The following is a 24,502-nucleotide window of genomic DNA, read 5'->3' as shown; positions in this document are numbered from 1 at the left end:
TAAATGATGAGAAGAAGAGAAAGATTTAGGATTTTTTAGAAGAAAAGCAAAGTTTTCCTATGCAGCTCCCTACTGACAAAATGTCTGATTATGTGGGAGACACTGCTCTGTCCCATGGACCAGGAATCTATGCTGAAGTGGCAGAACAGCTGACTGAAATTTTGGTAATTAGGCTCCTATTGGTGTAAAACTGTCTGATGCAAAAACACTTGGATGAGATCACTGGGAGATTTAATGAAATGGAGGGCAGAACAAATGAAACAAGATTTATTGCATGTATTTTAACTCAAGACTTGAGGGCTGCTCATGTTCTACTCGAGAAGAGTGTCTGGAGCAATAATTATACATGTGGGGTGCCCTTTGTTAAACAGCGAATTAACGGTCTATTTTCCAAAGCCACTCTCAAATGTGTTCATAGATTTGAGAGATCATAGTTTCTTGGGTGCTAGACCGAAGCCAAGGGACAACCCTAGATCCACTGCTGCCAAAGTTTTGAATTACAGGGGCTCGATATTGAGGGAACCCAAGTAGGCTAGAGACCTGTATTGTGAAAATTAAAGTGCAAGTATATATCCTGACTTCACAGCTGCTGTTCAATGTGGCTGGAAGCTTGTTGGCCTAATGAAGGATGTAAGGGAGTAAAGTATGCTGTGTTGCCCCCAGCCAATTGAAAATTGTAGTTAAGGACAGATTAGGCTTATTTATGGGAGCTGCCATTACTTTTGCTGAGCACTTGGCCGAAGGATAATATGTGTGTATGTTTGGACCAATTAAGTGATTCTACGTTTGTGGATTTTTGTATGCTTTTTTATGTACACTTGATTCTGGATTGTTGGTTTGTCTTGCTGAAATTCACATGTTGGTAAAAGTTGCAAAAATACATCTGATGGATACATGGGAGACAGGTGACAGTATTGTATGCTGCCCGCTGCACTACCATCAGTATGTAACCTTGCCCTTTCACTTGACTTGATGAAGCGCTGTACCATGCCACCACAGGTAAATAGCTGTACTGCGTGACACCCATAAGTAGAAATGGGACCTTATTTCCATGACAGTGTCCAGTGGGGGGCTTTCCACTGTTTGCCCTTGGAGAGGTGCTTACGAAGCTACATAGGGTGCCTTGATGCTGTTGATTGCTAACCCAACCAATGACACTGAGTAAGGAGTGGGCCTACGCTGGAAGCTGCGGCATCAATACTTCAACCAATTCTTCCTGGATCGTGTGGGCTTTGTAGTCGTGCACCATTAGGCAATCTGGATAACAAGGACAACTTTTCCAAAATACAAGGCAGAGCGAGCTTGATTGTGGTAGGTTTTGGATAGTTCATAATGCTTGATATTGGAAATAGAACTTTCTACCCAGTGTGCCTTCGATATTAGGCACTTCACCAAAAAACAAAAGCAACCCATATGTCCTTGGAAACTTGGTATAGCTGAACAGCCTAAATAAAATTGTTCACAAGGAACTCATATGAGGCAAAAATAATGTAATACTTTTTGCAAGAAATAAATGTCTTGCGTGATTAAAGCTGAATCAACATACAGTAGAATCACTATGTATTACATTTCTTATTAATCAGTAACATCATTACCTTGAGTATAGGCAACATAAATAGCTCAGGGGACAACAGCACCACACAAACCAGTTTCTTTACTGCAGCCACTTCAGCCGAAGTGAACGTATTTATTTGCAATTACAAAAAAGAAAAATAGAAATTTTACTGTGTATTTGACACTATTTACAAATTCATGTTAATACGTGACTTTTATGACCCCAGTGGAATGACCATAACCAAAACGGTGAGGATAGCTACATTGACAATGTAAAAAACAGGGGGTTGGTTATTGGAGTAAAAAAGCTGTTCTCTGGAAATCAGATTCAATCATTTGTTCTACAGCATGTTTCTAGTATTCTAGGACTATCCTTTTCTCAATAGTCGATGACATTTTGACCCTCTTTTGGTACGGGGTCTCTTCAGTGCTGGGTATTCTGGGGACTACAAGGGGAAATTGGAACAGTGAGGACTAAAATAATAAGTGTCGGTCGTAGAGTGGGATAACTTGATAAACCCTTATCCAGGGCACTGTCAAAATTGCCGCAGGCGTAATACGATTCAATTGTCTGTAACCAATATGGTAAAGGATCCCATTAATGCAGGCATGGGAGATCGAAGGTAGCTGCCATAGCTACAGTGATTCCTAATTAAATAAGGGCGAAGGTATCAATATATACCAATAACAGAAATGGTGTGACTGTAATTGATCAGTGTGTGATAGTGGGTGGAATATCAGCGACATATGCTTACCCTAAGTATCAGAATTAGTCAGAGACGTAAAGTAATTCATTCGTCCATGGTATTTTTAGAGAGGATAAAAAATTCAAAGGTGTCTCTCATATCTCTACAACATGCTCTAGGCACTGAATGGTGCTAGGGATTCAGACAGCACTAGTGCCTAGCAAACAGGAGCAAATAGCGATTGAAAATCTGGAAAAATACCTTTTTGGCTGTGACAACCTGGAAGAATCAAAGTTGGCCTTAGAGAAACTTAACAAAACAATCCAAGAGTTTAACATCTTTGAGTTAAAGAAGAGGGCCGGCAAAGTCCAAAAAGACATCAACGCTTAAGAAAAAGGCCTTTCCTACTTACAAGACGACTACTAAACCCAACCTCAACCTGCCAGGATAAACGTCACCTGGAGCAGATACAAAAATAACACTAATTGGTTTCTCAGATTCATCAGCAGGGTCGGAATCATCGGACAATGCCAGAGAGGGACCGAGCAGTGGCCCAAGGAAACAACAGACTCCTTTTTTAGGCCAGGCTCAAAGAGAGGGACGTACCAATCAGAACCAAAAAAGAACATGGAACCAATTCGTAGGAAAGCGACAAACACGCAAACAGTATTACCCATGGGATCCAGAGGGCCACTACCTGACATGGGTCAAGGGAACCGCACTACCTTGAATGATCACGCTCATGGCATTGCCCATAGAATGGCCACTACTCACGATACCAAAACCTCCAACCAAGGGAACACCATCCTATTTTCAACCTTTCCTTATATTAGCTCAACAGTAGCGAACTATCGCTCCTGAGCAAAGGATTGTCATACGCAATGACAGAAAGAACTGACTTTTTTAAGTTACAAACAGAACTTCATTCATTTTCCCGGGACATTGAGGTTGAAAAAAAATGTCAATGATAATCAAGTGGTCCTCCCAGTTAAAAACACTATCCTAAGGCCTAAATCTACATTTATACCAGCATGCCTTGATGCCACCAGAGATCATGTCCTTTGAGAAAGCTGTCCTTGAAGACATCAACAAAATTAAAACCAAAAAATATACTCACCCATATAATATTTCTTTATTGGAACAACAGTCATTACTGAAGTTGAAGAAAGAAGATTCAATCATTATAAAACCGGCGGATAAAGGCAGAGGCATTGTTCACCAGGACAGAACAAGTTATGAAGCAGAAATAACGAGACAACTTGCAAATTTCCAACATTACAAAGAACCCAATCAGAATCCACTGACAGACATCAAACAGCAGATACAGGAAGTAACTAGGAATGGTCTTGAAAGAGCCTTTCTGGCTCAGTTTGAATTTAAATTCCTCCATCAAAAGAACCCCAGGACTCCTGTGTTATACACCTTACCGAAGATGCATAAAAATGCAACAAATCCTCAAGGCAGACCAATATTGTCTGCCTGTGGATCAGTCAATATATAAATAGCTTCATTAAAGATGTTGCCCCTACTCTAGAGACCTGTGTGCGAGACAGCACATATATGATTAATCTGATTGAAGGAATGGAATATAATCCCCTGGAAGAAATGTTTGTGACATTGGACATAGAATAGTTATACACGAAGATTCCGCAGAGAGAAGGTATTGATGTCATCAAGCAAGTTCTGGATTCACGCTCCGCACCGGTGACCGTCCCTTCTAATTTTATCATTGATTTACTGGAGATTGCCCTAACCATGTATTATTTCCAGTTTAACACTACATACTATCAGCATTGCTCAGGGACATCTATGGGGGCGATGTTTTCTCCCAATCTGGCCAATTTCTATGTGGGCAATTTAGAAAATAAATCCATTACTACCCTGACTAATCCATTTCATAGCAACAGCAAATGCCGGGAACAATATATTGATGACATTTTTATGATATGGGTTGGTACAGAAGATAGATTGAAAATGTTCATCTCTTATCTCCAGGATTGCCAATCTGCACTCACTTTCACCTATAGTGTAGATAGAGAAAATATTCTGTTCCTTGATTTGGAAATACGCAACAAAAACAACCAACTAATTGTAAGCCTTTACAGAGAACTGACTGAACGAAATACGCTGTTGCAGTATAAAAGTTTTCATCCTCGTTCCCTAAACGATGGGCTTCCATATGGGCAGTTCCTAAGACTGAGAAGAAACTGCACAGAGAAATACGTTTTTTTCAAGGAAGGGAATATACTCTGTGCTAAACTATGGGACAGAGGATACCCTAAGCGACTGATAAACATATCAATTAAAAGGGCCTTTTACAGCCACCGAGAGGAAATACTGAAGAACAGACCAAAGACATCTATCAAGAAAAATATCTGCATCACCACTTTCTGCCCTCACAGTACGCAAATTGTGAAAACTGTCAAAAGACATTGGCCTACACTGAATACACTAAATTAATGCCAAGAACTACCCATGTTCTCATACAGGAAAGGAAAGAACATAAGAGACCATCTTGTGCATTCAGACACTAGCATTTTAAAACCAAAAACCACTATCCACGACATCTGGTCTTTACCACCTGATCTAGGCCATTTTAATTGTGGTAGTTGTATTGAATGCCAATATACATCCAACACCAAACATTTCATACATGGAGACGTTACCCTAACATTGCATGACCATACCAACTGTGCTACCTCGAATGTCATCTACTGTATTTGGTGCCATGTAATCTGATATACATACAGCAGACCACCCAACCGGTTAAAACCAGAATCAGCCAGCACAGAAGCGGGATTCGGTGTTTGGTTGAAACTGCACCGTTGGTCCAACATTATCAAGAAAAATCGCACACTTCAGATGAAATACGCTGCCAGGTGATCGAAAAAGCAATAATTCCTCCAAGAGGAGGCAACATCTCACGGATTCTCCAATCCTTAGAATGCAAGTGGATTGACAGATGTGTTTCAATAGGGAAAGGGTTGAACAGTCTCGAGTAATAGTGTAGGTTTATTAGCTTGAACTGAGATGGGTGTGTGACTATTATAGGGGCACTCACGCCTGACCTCTAGTCTGGTCAATAACACCATAAACGAAGAGTATTGTTCTACCAACAGTAAGGTCATTTTTACCATGGTAGACGTATGTACATAGATTTAGAACCAACGATTTGAAGAAGCTGATATACAACTGGAATCTAAAGCTTGTTTTCATTATTGTGAAGCCGCCCCATGAATAGCTTACGAACAATTGGGATCATATACCTAAGCAACTAATTGCAAATTTCGTCAAGGTGTACCATAAATTTCCATAGGCGATAATGATGTATATGTTTAAGTATTTGATTGTGACTTTCATATGTGTAATCGGTTGTACAGTGAATTCCTGGTATAAACCACACCACATGATCCTCTGGCAATACTGCTGCCGAGTATCTGATGGCTGTAGTTCCCTTCATGTAAACATTTTTTTTACCATTGTGCCCATAAAGCTGTCATAATTAATAGGGCTTATCCACCATTTACGCCTATACTGGGTTGAATAAACTGTTCAACTGTTGCTGGGCAAACCCCCCTTCCCCCCGGCTATGCCCCGATACTCAGCCTGGTTATTTGTCACCTACCCCGTCACTAGCCATTTTCACCCACAATTACCCCCTCCAGGTAGTAGATGTGGTGTGAATGTAAGTGTTCAGCGTCTCAATTATTATTTTAGCCAGGCATCTTCGTTTGCTGGCACGTTGGGCACTGTATGAATGTAGGTCATCAGACAACACACCACTTACAAGTGGCCGCCACCTTATGTGCCGACGCATAGATCTGCGCATGCGTGGCTCTACCGCCGGAACTCTTGATCCCGGCAGGACAATGCTCCATTATTGTCCGGGTCATGAACGGATCATCCTGAACCTCAGTTCACGGCTATTAGGTAAGAATTCCCCTCACTCCAGCCATGATGGGTTGACTCTATCCAGTTTATTTTACAAGTGTTCCTGCTGTCGCTGCAGATACCACATCAACTGCTACTTCTCATATGGGCTAAGTTGTTAATCCCTTGATACTAGAATTCTTGACATTATTTTTGGCACCAGTTGCTACCATCCAGTTTTCATCCATAAAATTATAACTGATGAGGTTACCTGGTTCAGGAATATCCACTAAATTGGATCCTTACTACACTGGTTGGTGATGATTGAATTACTTACGTCTCCGACTAATTCTGATACTTGGGGTAAGCATATGTGGCTGATATTCCACCCTATATCACACACTAATCTAATACAGTCACACCATGCCTGTTATGGGTGTATATTTATACCGTCACCCTTATTTCATTAGGACTCACTGTAGCCGTGGCGGCTACCTTCGATCTCCCATGCCTGCATTAATTGAATCGTATTACGCCTACGGCATTTTTTACAGTACCCTGGATAAGCATTCATCAAGTTATCCCACTCTACAGCCCACACTTATTATTTTAGTTCACACTGATGCTGAAGAGACACCGTACCAAGAGAGAGTCGAAACATCGTCGACTGTTGAGAAAAGGATAGTCCCAGAATGCTAGAAACATGTTCTAGAACGAATGACTGATACTGATTTCCAGAGGACATCCTTTTTACTCCAATAACCAACCCCCTGTTTTTTTAATATCGGCACTGTAGCTATCCCCACAGTTTTGGTTATGGTCACTCCACTAAGGGTCACATAAGTCACATTTTTCTTTTTCTTTTATAAATCTTTTTATTGACATTTCAAAAAGCAAATAGCTCGATATCAAGTAACAGTATGAATCATTGCATTACTGCATTCATCATCCAGGTATAATAAGGACACAATTACAGAGATATTGCAAATTACCACACATTACATGAAGTAGGAAGCATTCATATTCAGATAATATATTTAAATACTTGGATTCACAATTAAATATTCTGACAAGTATTTCCAATAGACTCTAGGCCGGGATCGAACAGGTAATTCTTCTTCATAGGTTTTCAAAGTATCTTGACAGTAGGACATGTCATGAAGCCATTGCTTGATGTGGGGTGCGTTCTTACTCTCCCAACATAGGGAAACCCTCCGCATGGCAAGTAGTAGAGCCACCATGCAGAACTTGCGCTTAATAGCACGCACATTACTTAATAGCCCTAGTAAACAATTACGGACAGTGCAATCAATGTCAGTCTCCACCATCTCCCCCAACAGCGAGGTGCCCGTCGCCCAATATTCACGCACTTTTGTGCAGTGCTATGCAAGGTGTATAAAGTCTGCCATGTCAGCACCACATCGTTTACATCCTGCTTCCTGACGGAGGCCTTATCTATAAAGTCTCGCAGGTGTGTAATATGTTTGATGTAAATATTTAAAATGTAAAATCCTTAAATTGCTGTTTGGCGTTAACATTTGAGTGAGGGAAAAGGCAGTCTGCCACTCCTCCTCAGTGAGGGGAGTATTTAGTGCCTCATTCCATCTCGTCAGCGCCTTGTTTATGTGGTGAGCTTTTTCACTTTGCGCCATGGTATATAGTCGTGAAACTAAATGCGTAGTATTTGGGTAGGATAAAATGAGCTGCAACGTGGTCAACTGTGGTGGTTCAGCCAGGTAGCTGGGGTATAACTTCGTTATCGCCCCTTGAAGTCTGTGATAAGTGAAATGAAACAATAATATCTGATTTTTGATGTATGATAAATCTTGCGTTGTTTAGAATATCCCATTATGATAGAGATCTCCCATGGTGTCTATCCCTACCTGATGTAACAAGCGCATACCAACTTCCTCACCCGTAACAGAAAGTTCAGGATGGTGATGTAATGGCAAGGCTGGGGCATAAAGGGGTAATTTACTTGTTAGACTACCTAGTTTATGCCACGCCGCATTTGTGGCATCAATGGTATTAATCTCCTTAGCCTGTAGCGGTGGTCGATGATGCGTTATAACACCAGTTAAAGGTACTGGTAGAGCATCACCTTCTTCTATGGCAGTGTGCGTCAAATACGGAATCGGATGATACCAATAGGTGGCGTGTTGTGCCTGGGCACAGAGATAATATAGCAGGAAATCAGGCACGCACAAACCGCCTTTAGAGTACGGTAGTGTTCAAGTTCTCAACTCTATACGAGCCTGTTTACCCACCCGTATCAACTTGAGCACCAAGGAAGACAATCGTCGGAAAACTTCCACTGGGGGGGGGGGACGACCAGGATATTATTAAAAAGGTAGAGGACTTTTGGCAGAATGACCATTTTCACAATTGCTATTCGATCTGCTAGCGATAAAGGCAATTGTATCCAACGGTTTATTTTGTCATCTAATGAGGAGAGCACTCTACCATAGTTAGTTATAATAACGAACTCAGGATCCCGGTGGTACCAAATACCTAGGTATTTTATGGGGTCAGTTTGCCACTCTAACGGGAATTCTGTGGGGTGTGGGAGTGTGGTGTCGGTCAGTGGGATAATAGAAGATTTCACCCAATTAATTTGGAGCCCAGATTGTCTACCAAACTTGATATATTTGCGCAGTAATGGGGCTAATTACTGTTCAGGGTCACAGACATAGAGTAACATATCGTCCGCATTTAGCGAAATGTGTAAGGGCCTACTTGGGAACTGTAAGGCTGAAGATCGATGCCTCTGCCTAACTTTACATGCTAGCGGCTCAAGTGCTAACGCGAATAGCAAGGGGGACAAAGGGCATCCCTGCCTCGTCCCCCGCGCTATAGGTTTCGAGTCAGAGATATAACCATTCACCCGGATCCTAGCTACAGGCTGTGTATACAGTAATTGAACCCACTGAATATACGTGGGGGGGGGACCCATCCTCCGGAGCACCATCAGTAGATACGACCATTCGATGGAATCAAACGCCTTGGCGGCATCTAGCATGACCGCCACTGCCTTTGTACTTGGTATCAAATAGTGGGAGAGGGCGAATAACGTCCAGGTATTGTGCATAGTAGTCCTAGATGGTATAAAACCAGACTGGTCCGGGAGGACCAAGGTGGACATTAGGAGTTGCAACCTTGTAGCAAGCAGCTTGGCTAAGATCTTAAAGTCTATGTTGATTAACGAGAGTGGCCTGTAAGAGTCACAGGTTTCAGGGTCCTTTGCAGGCGTCAGGAGAGCAATCATCATCGCCTCTCTGAGTGATGGTGGGAGTATCATCTTATCAAAGGCATCCCCGTACATCTCAACCAAATGAGGAGCTATCAGGTCAGCAAAAGTTTTGTAAAATTCACAAGTGAACCCATCGGGGCCCGGGGCTTTACCGTTTGGCAACGATTTAATAACGTCTGTAACTTCTACCATAGTTGGCATCAAAAGATAGGCCCTCTGCGTGTCCGATAGCCATGCAATGGCCACGTCTGCCAAATAGTCCAAAACCTCCATCGATGACGCTACCGGATGTGAGTCATACAGCGTGCTATATGTGCTTACAAAACCTTGTAAGATGCCATTTGCATCTGTTCTTAGATGGCCATCCTCCCCCCATATCTGCGACACTGTTTGGGAGCTACGGCCTTCACAGATTTTTGATGCTAATATTCTGCCCGGTCTACCTCCTTCACCAAATGCCCTGGCGGAGGGACGTTTAAACAGCTATTTAAGTTCATCCTCAGCAAAGGACTGATATTCGGACAGCACCTGTCTAATTTCCCCCATTAGGGACGGGTTTTGTGTGCGCTCATACTCACTTTCAAGCGCCTTCAACCTGACCTCACAGCGCGTTAGTTGCCCGCAAATATCTCTCAAAATCCCAACATTGATGCTTATACATACCCCTCTCAAGGTGGCTTTAGAAGCCTCCCATAGAATGCACGGATCCGCAGTGGAGGGTACATTCAATCGAAAGTAGTCCTTAATAGCTGTGGCTATGGTATCTGTGTAGACCGAGCCGGTAAGTGCTTTCGCGTCAAACCGCCAGCTATAGGGAGGCGGCATATATGTTGGTACCGTAAGGGACAGGAGAATGGGGTTATGGTCAGATAGTGTGTATATCTGAGGTCCAAAGCAGTGCGGCTTTTGATCCAAGCCAATAGTCTACCATGTGCCGCTGATGTGTGTGTTGCCGCCCTTGATCCCGGATTCCGCACCCTCCATATATCGTGTAATTGCATTTCTATCATGATATCCAGTACCTTAACCCGTGCCCTTCAGTGTGGTTCTGTGGTGTTACCTGAGCGGTCTAGATGTTCACTCAGGACGAGATTAAAATCACCTCCCCAAATCAAAGTTCTATCCCACTCTCCATGTAGTTGCTGCCAAACTTCGTGGTAGAAGTCAGGTGCGTCAATATTTGGACCGTATGTATTAATAATTGCTATCCGATGCCCTCGAAGTATACCTGCAATTTGATATATCTACCTTGACTGTCCCCCACAGTATGCTCAACTTTAAAATGCGTGCCCTTTTTCACCAATACCGTGACCCCTATAGAGTATGAGGAATATGTGGAATGATGAACCGATTCAGCCCACTTACGACCTAATTGGCTGTTTGTGTGCGGAGCGATGTGTGTCTCTTGTAGTAACGCGATATCAGCATGCCATCTATCAAAATACGCAAACACTTGCCTAATTTTTTGGGGGTTGGTAATCCCTTGGATATTCCATGTGAGCAGATTTAAGTGTAACCGACTCGATGCAGTGGCAATCTTATCCGTCATAGATGATTGAATAATAGCAAGAGAGAAACGTGTGTGTAGTGTCCCCCCATGCAATAAATGTGGTGTGGCATTACAAGAATCTCATTACAAAAGAATCTTACATTTTGGATCTCAGCAATGCATCTCAAGCGGTCTCGTCCGTCAAATCTATCCAACTCCCAGTTCAACCTCCCTCCACCCACTTCAGCAACGCAATCATGCCGAAGCCATATCCAATAATTATTACCCCATCTAAACATCAACTTCATGGGGAACACCCACGTGGAGGTCCACCCAGGGTACACATCACCATCCAAGTTAATGGACGTGGACAGACCATAATCATTTGTACAGACTAAATCCAAAACAAACAGATTGGAATAGTATTGACAACAATGCGAATATCGCAGTTAACAGCATATCCTATTACTGTGCATATATATATTTCCTACACATGACAGATAGGCCATAGTTTGTAAACCCGCCTCTACCCACATTTGAAGGATCTGAACTTGCAATGTAGGCACCATGTGTTTGAATCCCAGACCTTGCGTAGACGAGCCGAGCTTCTCCATAACTAGGAATCACATAATTACATTACGCTCAGCCCTCCCAGTACTGCAAGTGTTGGAAACGGTAAGTTAGTATTAGCACCTAACGTTCACATATCCTACACATTCCCAGCATACAGTACAAGATATATATCGGAGATCCATGGTCACCTGCAGCCACCACAAGATAACTGTTCACTAGGGCTGGGAGCGAGCTAAAATATCACATGTATTAGAACAGGTTCGGGCAACATCCCTGACGCCGCAAAAGTGGGATCCAACAGCGGCAGCCGCTCTGGCATCATTGACAGAGATCTTCACATCACACAGCGAGGGTCTGGGAAATGCAGGAGAGCTACTCATCTGTGCAGCAGTCTTGCGGCTATATGTCTCAAATCACTGCCGCCAGTGTATCCCACCCCCAAACATCCATCTGTGGACACAGTATACAGTACAATGATGCCCAGGTAGCATACCTCTTGCTCAAGACTTACACTTACCACTCAAGGACCGCTCAGCGCCCAACAAGTTTGTAGTACCTGAGTCAGCCAGTTCAAGTGTTTGCATCATAATGTCCATAATAGCAAAGACAACCATAGTATGGGTTTGTGACAATCCTTGCTTTTGCCGGCATCTCAATCCGAAACTCGCTGCTGGTCAGCACGTTTCTGTTCCTTGCATTTGTTGGCGATCCTCTTGATGAAATCCTGTGCTGCCTTCGGCGTTGGAAGTATCGTCGGTTTACCCTCCCAGGTTACTTTCAAACGCGCCGGATACATCATGGCGTACTCCACTTGTAGCTCTCTCAATTTCACCTTGACACCGGCGAATTCCTTGTGGGCCTGTTGTACAGCAATCGTGTAATCTGGGTAGAACTCCAGCTGATTTCCTTGATACGTCACCTGTTTTTTTCTCCCATGCCATCCGCAATATGTTGTCTCGATCCCTATAATTCAGGATACAAGCCACTATGGACCTGGGGGGAGCACCCGGCGGCGGACGAGGCGCCAACGACCTGTGTGCTCGTTCGACTATGAAGATCAAGGACAGATGTTCCACTCCAAAGATCGCCCGACATATCTCTTCTACGTACGTCTCCATACGACCCGTGTTGGTCGACTCAGTGACACCTGCGATCCTGGCATTGTTTCGGCGCGATCTTGCCTCCAAATCCTCCGCCTTGTTTTTTATCACCTCCAACACTTTTTCCATCCCGCCACATTTAGCAGTGGTAGCATGCGTCTCGTCTTCTACTGTCGAGATACGGGTTTCGGCCGCGTCCAGACGTTCACCCTGTTTGTCCAGTTTCGCCGCCATGCTGTCCACGCGGCATGTAAGGTGGTCTAGCTTCCCATTAATGTCCTACAAACTGGATTGTATCGCCTTGAGGACGGATTCCATGCCGCTGTTTGTGGCAGTGTCCGCCTCCATTTCCGTATCTGAGTGCGCCACAGGTCCCCGCACCGTCCTTCGTGATTCAAAAGTAAGTTTCGGTTGTTGCTTGTCTGGTTTTCCCATCATGAATGATAGAGTCGCCACCCCTTAACACCTGCAGTCAATTAGAACGGAGCAGCACCAGCAAATGGACGGTTTACCACAGCCCTGATTGTAGTCGTCAAAGCCGAACTCAGGGGCAGCACAGCAGAAATTCCGTTGCCTCTCAGGAAGATACCACCACAGTAGTCGTTGTCCGTTGCACCCCGGGAAGATCCCAGGCCATTGGTGCGGGGTCAGCTAGGTGAAGGGTGAGTGCTCTGGATGAAAAAGAGCGCTGTGCTTTGAACCTATGCGTCAAAGGGTTGCAACTCTTCAAGCGCGTAGCCAAGGGAGTGTTGTTGCCTAGTACGGTATAGCGGGAGGCCCCACCATGGGAGATGCACCGTCACCAGCCACACAGATGTACCCCAGGAGCATTGCACGGTAATCCAGGGCTCATAGTATAGCATTGTTCAGCGCAGCACCGTAACCTCAGTTCACTATTCGGAGCAAGCCAGCATGATGCAGGTAGTAACTCTCAGTGCACCAAAGTCCGGTCTCAGGGTATTCAAAATGGCCGCCTCGCAGTGTCATTCATAACTCTCCCGCTGGCCGCAAATAGAAAATGCTCATACTTTAACCACGCAAAATCCACAGTTCACTTGGTGTCCAGGTGATCCCAACCAATTCGTCCTCACTCACACAGCGCCGGGTTGGGCAGCGTAGAAATAAACAAAGTGGCTGCTTCTCGCATTGCGTGTTCCGTTCTCATTGAGGCGCGTGGGGGGGACGCAGCGATGCCAGGGATCTCACGGTGCAATCAGCAGGGACCTCAGTCTAGTGGATGGGGGCGGAAAGCGGCATGCAGGATTCCTCTGTACCTCCTACCTGGCCTATACGTCCGGTCATAGTAGTTCTTGGGGGGCCGCCATGTTAGCGTGGCTCCTGTCTCTCTGCCGCGATTGACCTCAATGTGCTCGGTAACATCAGACGTCCGCAACTGGCCCCGCTTCACACTCCAAACATAGGCATCAGTGATTCCGGTCCCGAATCTGCGCTCAAATGGTTTCTCTCCGCGGCAGCGCTCATCGCGCCCCCCGGCCATCCAGTAGTACTGCAGATGCCATTTTGTTGAGCTCCATTCGCCACACTCAGTGAACACAAAGGTCAGTTTACACGTTAATTCACCCGCAAACAGGTCGCCGAAGCATTCCGCTGCAGCCTGTCACCTTCTGACTGTTGTTGCTGCCAATTTGCAAGTTAGTGCTGTCTGTTTTATGGGTAAAATCTTGCGGGACAGAAGTCCGTCCGGCGGAGCTGTCTCGCCAGGCAGCCGTCCCGCAGTGCGCCCTCTAGCGCCTCCCACATAAGTCGCATTTTAACAGAATTCTATAAATAGTGTCAAATACACAGTAAAAAGTCTAATTTCTATTTTCCTTTTTTGTAATTGCAAATAAATACGCTCACTTCGGCTGAAGTGGTTGTAGTAAAGAAACTGGTTTGTATGGTGCTGTTGTCCCCTGAACTATTTGTGTTGCCTATACTCAAGGTAATGATGTTACTGATTGATAACAAATGTAATACATAATGATTCTATTGTATGTTGAATTAGCTTAAATCGCGCAAGACATTTATTTTTTGCAAAAAGTATAAAATTATCTGTCTCAGATGAGTTCCTTGTGAACAATTGTATTTTGGCTGTTCAATATTCTGCAAGCATTGAGTGTTTGATAAGATGTTTGAACTGTTAAAAAGCGTACTTATGAGTTTGGATTTTTTACTACATATCCGGGTCAGCATATCTCAGTGATGTATTGCACAAATGGTTTGTAGTAATACTGTTACAGACCTCAACAAGTGCACCAATATCTTCTGGATGATGTATCCGCAGCAGTGATGCAGAAAATATACTCTTCTTGGTCTTCCACAATGTTGATCCCATTGTCACAGCTGTAGTTGTGTCACTTGACACATAGAAGGAGTTTGTTTCTGTCAAACTACTTTTTCTGTTCAAGGTATTGTGGACGTTGGGGGTTTCCTTCCTTTGTTTAATTGCTTTATGCTTAACCCTTCCCATAATTTCTGGTGACCAGGTTGCTACCTCTTCCTGCTTAGTCATGGCACTACGCAGGGATGCTCACTTTACCTGTTTCTTTTCCCTTTTGCAAGAGAGCCCCTGCATGCTTTATTTGTGAAAAATACTATGATAGCTGTTAAGTTCTTTTCCCACCCAGAAATCATAAGTGTATTGATTGAGCTAATCAGAATTATTTCCATAACCCCAATCTCCCAAGATGCAACGGTTCTGTTTGACTTTAATTATCATGTGATTCTTTCTGAAATTGAGGTAGCAATTCTTTCTCTTCAGTAACCATATTACTAAATATGTAATTATTCATATTCTTACTGCTTCACATCTGAGGCATTTGGCCTTAAGTATGTTCTACATAGTAATTGAGTAACTGTAATTCTACGCAGGCATGGGAAAGCGTGTTGGGTCATATCCTCTCAGATCACCAATAGGGATAGCTTGTTTGCAAACCAAGAAAGTCTCCTTGAATTATGAGCATAGATTACTCCACTTTAAATCCCTGCATTAGGTCTATGCTATGCCTGCCACGATGCACAATCAGTCCTTGATGGGTTTTAGAAGCAGATTTCTTACACCTGGTGTGGCCTTACCATCCTATATAGGATTTCTGGTAAAAGGTTGGGAAAGAATAGTTTGAAATAGTGCAATAAAATCTCAAAAGGACTCCATAGAGGTGGCTGTTGGAATTTTTTCATGGGGAGCCCAAAGACAAACAAGTGTTTTAGATGCTATGTTGCAGACAGCGCCCTAATTAAAATCATTAAGATGGCCATTATATAGCATTGGGACAGTCTAAGTCTTAATAAGACTTAGTCCAAGCCAAATAAACTCGCATGAGACAGAATTCCAAGTTAAACTTTATCCTCTTCGACGCGGCACAAATTCCGCAGCAGGGCGCCGGAATGTGACACGTGCGCAGTTCGGACGCCCCCAGGCCGTACGATGCACACAAGCACCGTGACGTCGGACGGCCGGGTGCCGTCGCACGCATCGAAGAGGTTAAAGGTTCGAATATGATTTAGCTCAAATAAAATAGTCAAAGTCATAATCTGCAATAGGATTAATATAAGGGCAGTATCTGAAGCAAGTCAATAGCCTGAACCAAATATGAAGGAAATAAAAAGACTCGCATCAAGTCTGCTCAGTTAGAGAGCTCACCTAGTGCAGAGTCTACTCAGTTTAAAAGGCCAAAAAGGTCTGGCACGTATACCAATGGTTTAGACAGAAAAGCCACATACATTCAGCTGTGAGTTATTACACACCAGGGTTGAACTACCAACGTTTCAATCTAATAAACCAATGAAGATCCTAGTACATAAGATACATTCAGTAAGATACATATGGAAACACCAACTTTACTGCATATTAATGAATGAGTGTATGCATAGGGAATGAAGAAAATAACAGGACATTTATATAATGCAGAAATACAAAAGACACTTCAACCAACCTTGAACGTTACAAGGACAGGAACATCCTGAACATAGTTTCCACATAAGTTAATACAATTTATTAATACAGAGGTCATGGATTAGGCCTCTATTTCGCTGATTTTCTGAAATGGAAAAAACACAGCAGACATGCCTGTGGCAAAGCTTATTCACATACAATGAAAGTGCACATAGTTTTCTGCAAATAAAAACAGATGTCAATGCAAGCTGGCTGAGGCCTTTTAGGCATTATCTTCTAATTAATACAAGCGCTCTAACATAGTGAAGAGGTGGGTGGTTCTGAGCAGGCTACGGGCCCAATTTCTAAACTATCAGATTAGCTCAAGGATTTAACGTATTTAAACAACATTGAGGGGATCTATTGCTCTTTACTTATTAGGGCTTCGGGACCCAAGATTATCAAGCCTGATTATACAGCCCATCTGCTACCGAGCTCTTTGGGTGTTGAAGTCAATGCTGCGAATGTTTAAATTAATGGGCCAAAATTGTTATAATGTGAAATAAAGATTCTATGGAACTTCTGTAATCCAATTAACTGTTACTGGGCAATTATACCTGATCTCATGATATATATTTTTCTCAACTACCTTAGTTTCTCTTTTCTTTGGTAAAAAAAGCTCTTTTTTCGGAGAAAAAAAACCTTGTGATTGTAATGTCAGGTGAGAGAAATGGCATGATAATTCTCTTATTTATATATATTAGCTTTATATATAAGCCTTAGGGCCCGATTACGAGTCTACCGTATATTTTTTTATGTAAATTCTAGTCACGCAAGCTAAATGGTGAGTCCTTGGTTTTTGGATGCAAAAAAAAGCATTGAACCTGTTGCAGTGGGTATTTTTGAAAAATGTATTAAAATATTGAACTTTTCTTACCAGTTCACTAAGGTTCTTGGGAATCTTTTTCAGGGGTCTCATGTGGACTTAATATTGGCGGTTGTCCCTGTTGCCTCATTTTAAATCCAATGTGGGATTAGGCAGGGATTCCCTTTGTTCTCATTGTTATTTGCTTAATTTATTGAGCCTCCTTTGGTACATATGACATATAGTAAATCAATCAACATCGGTCCTGATGTTCCTCTGGCAAAATAGAGCTTACCATAGGCAAACATTGTAGGAGAGGGGTGGGCGCACACTGCCTCACACTCCAGCACTCAGTTTGCCCCGATGCATCATAATAAATGTAATGCATGATAACACTTTCTTTGATGTCAGGCTTTAGTTTTTCACCCTTGTTGGTGCAGCCAGTGCTGTGTATCTCTAGAAACGTGTTTCAGGATAATTGTCCTTCTTCAGTAGAGAGCAACACTTTATTGGGGGTGCTGGAGATGCTGCCCAAAGTCTTCTAAGGTCTTAGTACCACTCGCTGGGTGCAGGTGCATCAACCAGAATCTGCATGGATCCACAAATTTCCTACCACCCAGCGTTCCTTCAGGTCTCCCGATAAAAATGGTAACTCACTCGCGTGGGTGGGTCACATACCTGTGACAGGCAAGGACCCAAAACGTATTGAAGTGACATCAAAATTACCTATCACAAAACAGCCTGGTTTTGCAAGGGGGTCACCTGTGTTTTTGGCCCAGGGCTCGGCAGCCATCCTTGGAAAGTACTAAACCAACACATTTCTGAAAACTAGACACCGGGGGGACTCCAGCGAGGTATGACTTGTGTGGATCACCCAATGTTTTACTACCCAGAACACCCTGCAAACCTCACATTTAGCTGTCAAAAACACATTTTCCACACATTTTTGTGTGGAATCACCATGCCGGCACAAATGTCCTACCCCACAGCGTTCCGCTCAGTCTCCCAAGTAAAATGATACCTCACTTGTGTGGGTGGGGCAAGGGCCTGTGACTGGGAAGAGCCAAAAACATAGGGTTTAAGGGGATAGCACAGAGAATTCTTAGAGCTAAAATATTTGCAAAATAAGTTTTTAGCCAATTCTGCATTGGACATCCACACAAGTGAGGTATCATTTTACTCAGGAGACTGAGGGGGACGCTATGGGGTAGGACACTTGTGCCGTAGTTTCACGCATAAATATTTGGAAAATTTGTTTTTTTCAGCGAAATTTGATGTTTGCAGGGGATTCTGGGTAGGAAAACATTGGGGGATCCACGCAAGCCATACCTTGCTGGACTCCTTATAGTGGTGGACTCCAATAGTGTCTAGTTTTCAGTAATGTGTGGGTTTGGTAGGTTTCCCAAGATGGCCGCCAAGCCCGCGGCCAAAAACCCAGGTGACCCCCCTTGCAAAACCAGGTTGGTTTTTGATAGGTAATTTTGATGTCTCCTCAATACGTTTTGGCCCCTTGCCTGCTGCAGGTACTTGACCCACCCACGCGACTGAGGTACCATTTTTATCGGGAGACCTGGAGGAACTCTGGGTGGTAGGAAATTTGTATATCCATGCAAATTCCAGAACTTTCCATCACAGAAATGTGATGAAATTGTGTTTTTTTTTTACAAAGTTTGAGGTTTGCAAGGGATTGTGGGTAACAGAACCGGGTGAGAGCCAGACAAGTCACCACATCATGTATTTCCCTGGCTGTCTAGTTTTAAAAAATGGATAGGTTTGCTAGGTTTCCCTAGGTGCCAACAGAGATAGGGGTAAAAATCTACAGCTAGGCACTGCAAGAAAAAGGTCAGTTTTCACTGTGAAAATGTGGTGTGTCCACGTTGCGTTTAGGGTTGTTTCCTGTTGCGGGCACTAGGTCTACCCACACAAGTGAGGCACCATTTGTCTCAGAAGACGTTGGGGGGGAATACGGAGTGGTGGAATTTTGTGGATCCACTTAGATTCCAGAACTTTCCACCACAGAAATGTGTAGGGAAATGTGTTTTGTTTTTTACAAAGTTTGAGGTTTTCAAGGGATATGGGGTAAGAGATCCTGGTGAGAGTCAGACACATCCCCCCATCCTGGATTCCCTGGGTGTCTAGTTTTCAAAAATGTATAGGTTTGCTAGGTTTCCCTAGGCACCGGCCGTGCTAGGGTTAAAAATCTACAGCTAGCCACTTTGCAAAAAAGGGTCCATTTTCACTGTGAAAATGTGTTGTGTCCACGTTGTGTTTTGAGCCGTTTCCTGTTGCAGGCACTAGGCTTACCCACACAAGTGAAGTACCATTTTTCTCAGAAGACTTTGGGGAATGCGGGGTGGGTGGAATTTTGTGGATCCACTTGGATTCCAGAACTTTCCACCACAGAAATGTGAGGAAATTAAGTTTTTTTGACAAAGTTTGAGGTTTGCAAGCGATTCTGGGTAACAGAACCTGGTGAGAGCCAGGCAAGTCACCCCATCCTGGATTCCCCTGAGTGTCTAGTTTTCACAAATGTATAGGTTTGCTAGGTTTCTTTAGGTACCGGCAGAGCTAGGGTTCAAAATCTACATCCAGACACTTTGCAAAAAAAGGGTCAGTTTTCACTGTGAAAATGTGGTGTGTCCACGTTGCGTTTAGGGTTGTTTCATGTTGCGGGCACTAGGCCTACCCACACAAGTGAGGCACCATTTGTCTCAGAAGACGTTGGGGAATGCGGAGTGGTGGAATTTTGTGGATCCTTTTAGATTCCAGAACTTTCCACCACAGAAATGTGTAGCAAAATGTGTTTTTTTTTTACAAAGTTTGAGGTTTGCAAGGGATTCTGGGTAACAGAACCTGGTGAGAGTCAGACATGTCCCCCATTCTGGATTCCCCTGGGTGTCTAGTTTTCAAACCTGTATAGGTTTGCTAGGTTTCCTTAGGTACCGGCAGAGCTAGGGTTCAAAATCTACAGCCAGAGACTTTGCAAATAAGGGTCAGTTTTCACTGTGAAAATGGAATGTATGATGTTACAACGCATACATTTACAATGCATGCCTTTACAACGCAGTTTTTACATCGCAACATCCTTTACCACACATTCTTTTACATTGCATGCCATTACATCGCATTTTCAGAAATTACCTTTACAATGCATTCCATTACATCACAGTATACCTTTACAATGCATACCATTACATCGCATTTAAGGTAAGTGTTGGATAGTATAGGGGTAATAATTACTATTCTAACTCCAGTGAGCGCAACAGTAGAGTAAGTGTTGGATAGTGTAGGGGAAAAATTACTATTCTAACTCCAGTGAGTGCAACAGTAGGGTACGTGTTGGATAGTGTAGGGGTAAAGATATTCTAACTCCAGTGAGTGCAACCGTGGGGTAAGTGTCGGATAGTGTAAGGGTACTATGCGTTGTCATGGTATGCATTGTAATGACTTGCGATGTAATGCCTGTGTTGTTGTGGCATGCGTTGTAATGACATGCTTTGTAGTGACGTGCGATGTAATGGCTGTGTTGTAATGACTGCTCTGTAAAGGTAGTGCGATGTAATAACTGCGTTGTAAAGGTTGTTTCCCAAGAATGCATGATTTTACAACGCATACATTTACAATGCATGCCTCTGCAATGCAGTTTTTACATCGCAACATCTTTTAAAATGCATTCTTTTACATTGCATGCCATTACATCGCATTTTCAGAAATTACCTTTACAATGCATTCCATTACATCGCAGTATACCTTTACAGTGCATACCATTACAATGCATACCATTACATCGCATTTAAGGTAAGTGTTGGATAGTATAGGGGTAATAATTACTATTCTAACTCCAGTGAGCGCAACAGTAGAGTAAGTGTTGGGTAGTGTAGGGGAAAAATTACTATTCTAACTCCAGTGAGTGCAACAGTAGGGTACGTGTTGGATAGTGTAGGGGTAAAGATATTCTAACTCCAGTGAGTGCAACAGTGGGGTAAGTGACGGATAGTGTAAGGGTACTATGCGTTGTCATGGTATGCATTGTAATGACTTGCAATGTAATGCCTGTGTTGTTGTGGCATGCGTTGTAATGACATGCTTTGTAGTGACGTGCGATGTAATGGCTGTGTTGTAATGACTGCTTTGTAAAGGTAGTGCGATGTAATAACTGCGTTGTAAAGGTTGTTTCCCAAGAATGCATGATTTTACAACGCATACATTTACAATGCATGCCTCTGCAATGCAGTTTTTACATCGCAACATCCTTTACAATGCATTCTTTTACATTGCATGCCATTACATCGCATTTTCAGAAATTACTTTACAATGCATTCCATTACATCACAGTATACCTTTACAATGCATACCATTACAATGCATACCATTACATCGCATTTAAGGTAAGCGTTGGATACTATAGGGGAATAATAATGACTATTCTAACTCCAGTGAGTGCAACCGTAGGGTACGTGTTGGATAGTGTAGAGGTAAAAATTACTATCCTAATTCCAGTGAGTGCAACAGTAGGGTGTCAGATAGTATAAGGGTACTATGCGTTGTAATGGTTCGCGTTGTAATGACTTTCGATGTAATGCCTGCGTTGTAGTGACATGCATTGTAATGACATGCGTTGTAGTGACATGCGATGTAATGGCTGCTTTGTAATGACATGCTATTTAAAGGATGTTGCGATGTAATAACTGCTATGTAAAGGTAGTGCGATGAAATGACTGCGTTGTAAAGGTTGTTTCCCGTGAAAATGTGGTGTATCCACGTTGCGTTTTGAGCTGTTTCCTGTTGCAGGTACTAGGCCTACCCACACAGGTGAGGTACCATTTTTCTGTGATGACTTTGGGAATGCAGAGTGGTGGAATTTTTTAGATACACTTTATTCCAGAACTTTCCACCGCAGTAATGTGAGGAAAATGTGTTTTTTTGACAAAGCTTGAGGTTTGCAAGGAATTCTAGGTAATAGAGCCTGGTCAGAGCCCTACAAGTCACCCCATCCTGTATTACCCTTGGTGACTAGTTTTCAAAAATGTATAGGTTTGCTAGGCTTCTTAGGTGTCGGTAGAGATAGAGTTCAAAATCTACAGCTAGGCACTTAGCCAAAAAAGGGTCTGTTTTCACTGTGAAAATGTGGTGTGTCCACATTGCGTTTTGGGCGGTTTCCTGTCATGGGCACTAGGCCTATCCACACAAGTTAGGTATCATTTTTCTTGGAAGACTTTGGGAAATGCGTGGTGGGTGGAATTTTGTGGATCCACGTACATTCCATAACTTTCCACCTCAGAAATGTGAGGAAAATGTGTTCTCTTTTTACAAAGTTTGAGGTTTGCAAGAGATTCTGGATAACAGAACTTGGTGAGAGCCATACAAGTCACCCCATTCTGTATTCCCCTGGGTGTCTTGTTTTTCAAAATGTATAGGTTTGCTAGGTTTCCCTAGGTGCCAGCAGAGCTAGGGTTCAAAATCTACAACTAGGCATTTTGCAAAAAAAGGGTCAGTTTTCAGTGTAAAAATGTAGTGTGTCCACGTTTCATTTTGGCCCGTTTACTGTCGCGGTCACTAAACCTATCCTCACAAGTGAGGTACCTTTTTTATCAGGAGACTTAGTGGAACACAACATTGTAGAGCAACTGTTATTACCTATTGACTTTCAATGCATTTCTGCCTTCAAAATGAAAGACAATGTGTAAAAAAGAAGTCACTTTGAAAAATGTCCTATAATTCACATGCTAGTATGGGTACCCACAATTTTGGAGATGTGCAAATAGCTTCTGTTTCTAAACTCTATATTTTGTTCCCATTTCGGATATACATAGATTTCTTTCATACTGATTTTTCCCTGTTTATATATTTCCAATTTAATTGCTATATACCTGGTGCACAATAAAAAAACGTTCCAAGACGCTGATCAGTTAGTTATTGGCTCTGGGTTTCTCGGGTCCTTGGTGAACCTACAAGTCCCATATATCCCCACAACCAGAAGGGTCCAGCAGATTTAACGGTATATTTCTTTCAAACATCTGTCAAACTTAGTAGAAGTTACAGGTGAAAACGTTGACACAAATGGCTGTTTTAGTTTTTTACTCATTTTCAATTTTTCCTTTTTTCAACTGTTAGTTTCTATAAGAAAACCTTGAAGGATCTACACAAATGCCCCCTTGCTGAATTCAAAACTTTGTCTACTATACTGTATAGCTTTCCAGGATCGATCATTGTTTTCATACCCATGTTTACCATTAACTGGAAAGAGGTTGAAAGCACAAAAAATCGCTAAAATAGGCTATGTCCCAGTAAAAAACCAAAACTGTGTAAAGAATTTTGGTTTTCTGGCAAAAGTCTGCTTGTCCCTGAAAGCTGGGAAGATGGTGATTTCAGCACAAAAACCCCTTTGTTGGTACCATTTGCAGGGAAAAACCAGATGCTTTCATCTGTACCCCTTTTTTCCCATTTCCCCCACCCCCAAAAAAATAAATTAGCTGTATTTTGGCTAATTTCTGAGTCCCCTCCAGGGGAATCAACAAACCCTGGGTACCTTTAAAATGTTGGAAGAAAAGGACGCAAATTTGGCGTGGATACCTTATATGGTCAAAAAGTTATAGGGGCCTAAGCGTAAACTACCTCAAATAGCCATTTACTTTAGGGAATATTAGAAAAGTGCAGAACATTGAATATTTGATAGCATTAAGTCAATGTAGCTTAAGCTTATAATATTATTATCGGAGAGGTATACACACCTGATTGCGAGAAAATTAGAGCTAAAATTAAAGCAGTATGGGCAGAGGAGAGGCAATTGGATGTGGCAGATGTGGAGTAGCAAAAAAAATCATTTGGATAAATATCAACTGCTTATATAATTTGATATGCCCAGTAGTCCGTATTTTTCCATTGATAGAATATACTACACTCACATTTTGTTTACATTATTCCAAAATGTAATGTGTGTTCTAGATCTCAAGGTTCAGTGGGCTCTCGGTTCCATTTGATTTGGGATGTTCTGGGTTAAGAGAATTATGGATAAGGGTATTGGAATGTTTGTGTTATGCTTTAGGTAAGGCTTTAGATTCAAGCTTGCACAAGTACATGGTTATTATTTCCACGCAGGAATAATATATTTCCCATGTTAGAATCATTTACTCTGCATTATCATACACTTTGGGATGTTTTCTTTTCATTCCCACTTTCGAAATGCTTCCACTCTTGCTTCTCTCTATAATAAATTGAAGAGTCTTACTAGGGCGATAATT

General features: G+C 42.7%; 1 protein-coding gene across 3 annotated transcripts in view; it reads left to right on the top strand.

Moving 5' to 3' along the window:
- The window catches only part of LOC144756195 (stonustoxin subunit beta-like), a 223,551-nt gene that overhangs the window by 104,247 nt on the left and 94,802 nt on the right, over positions 1 to 24,502 (top strand). The window lies entirely within an intron of this gene.

Source organism: Lissotriton helveticus, chromosome 5_1, assembly GCF_964261635.1.
Source record: "Lissotriton helveticus chromosome 5_1, aLisHel1.1, whole genome shotgun sequence".
In the NCBI taxonomy this organism is placed as follows: Eukaryota; Metazoa; Chordata; class Amphibia; order Caudata; family Salamandridae; genus Lissotriton; species Lissotriton helveticus.
This window is presented reverse-complemented; position numbering and strand designations above follow the sequence as displayed.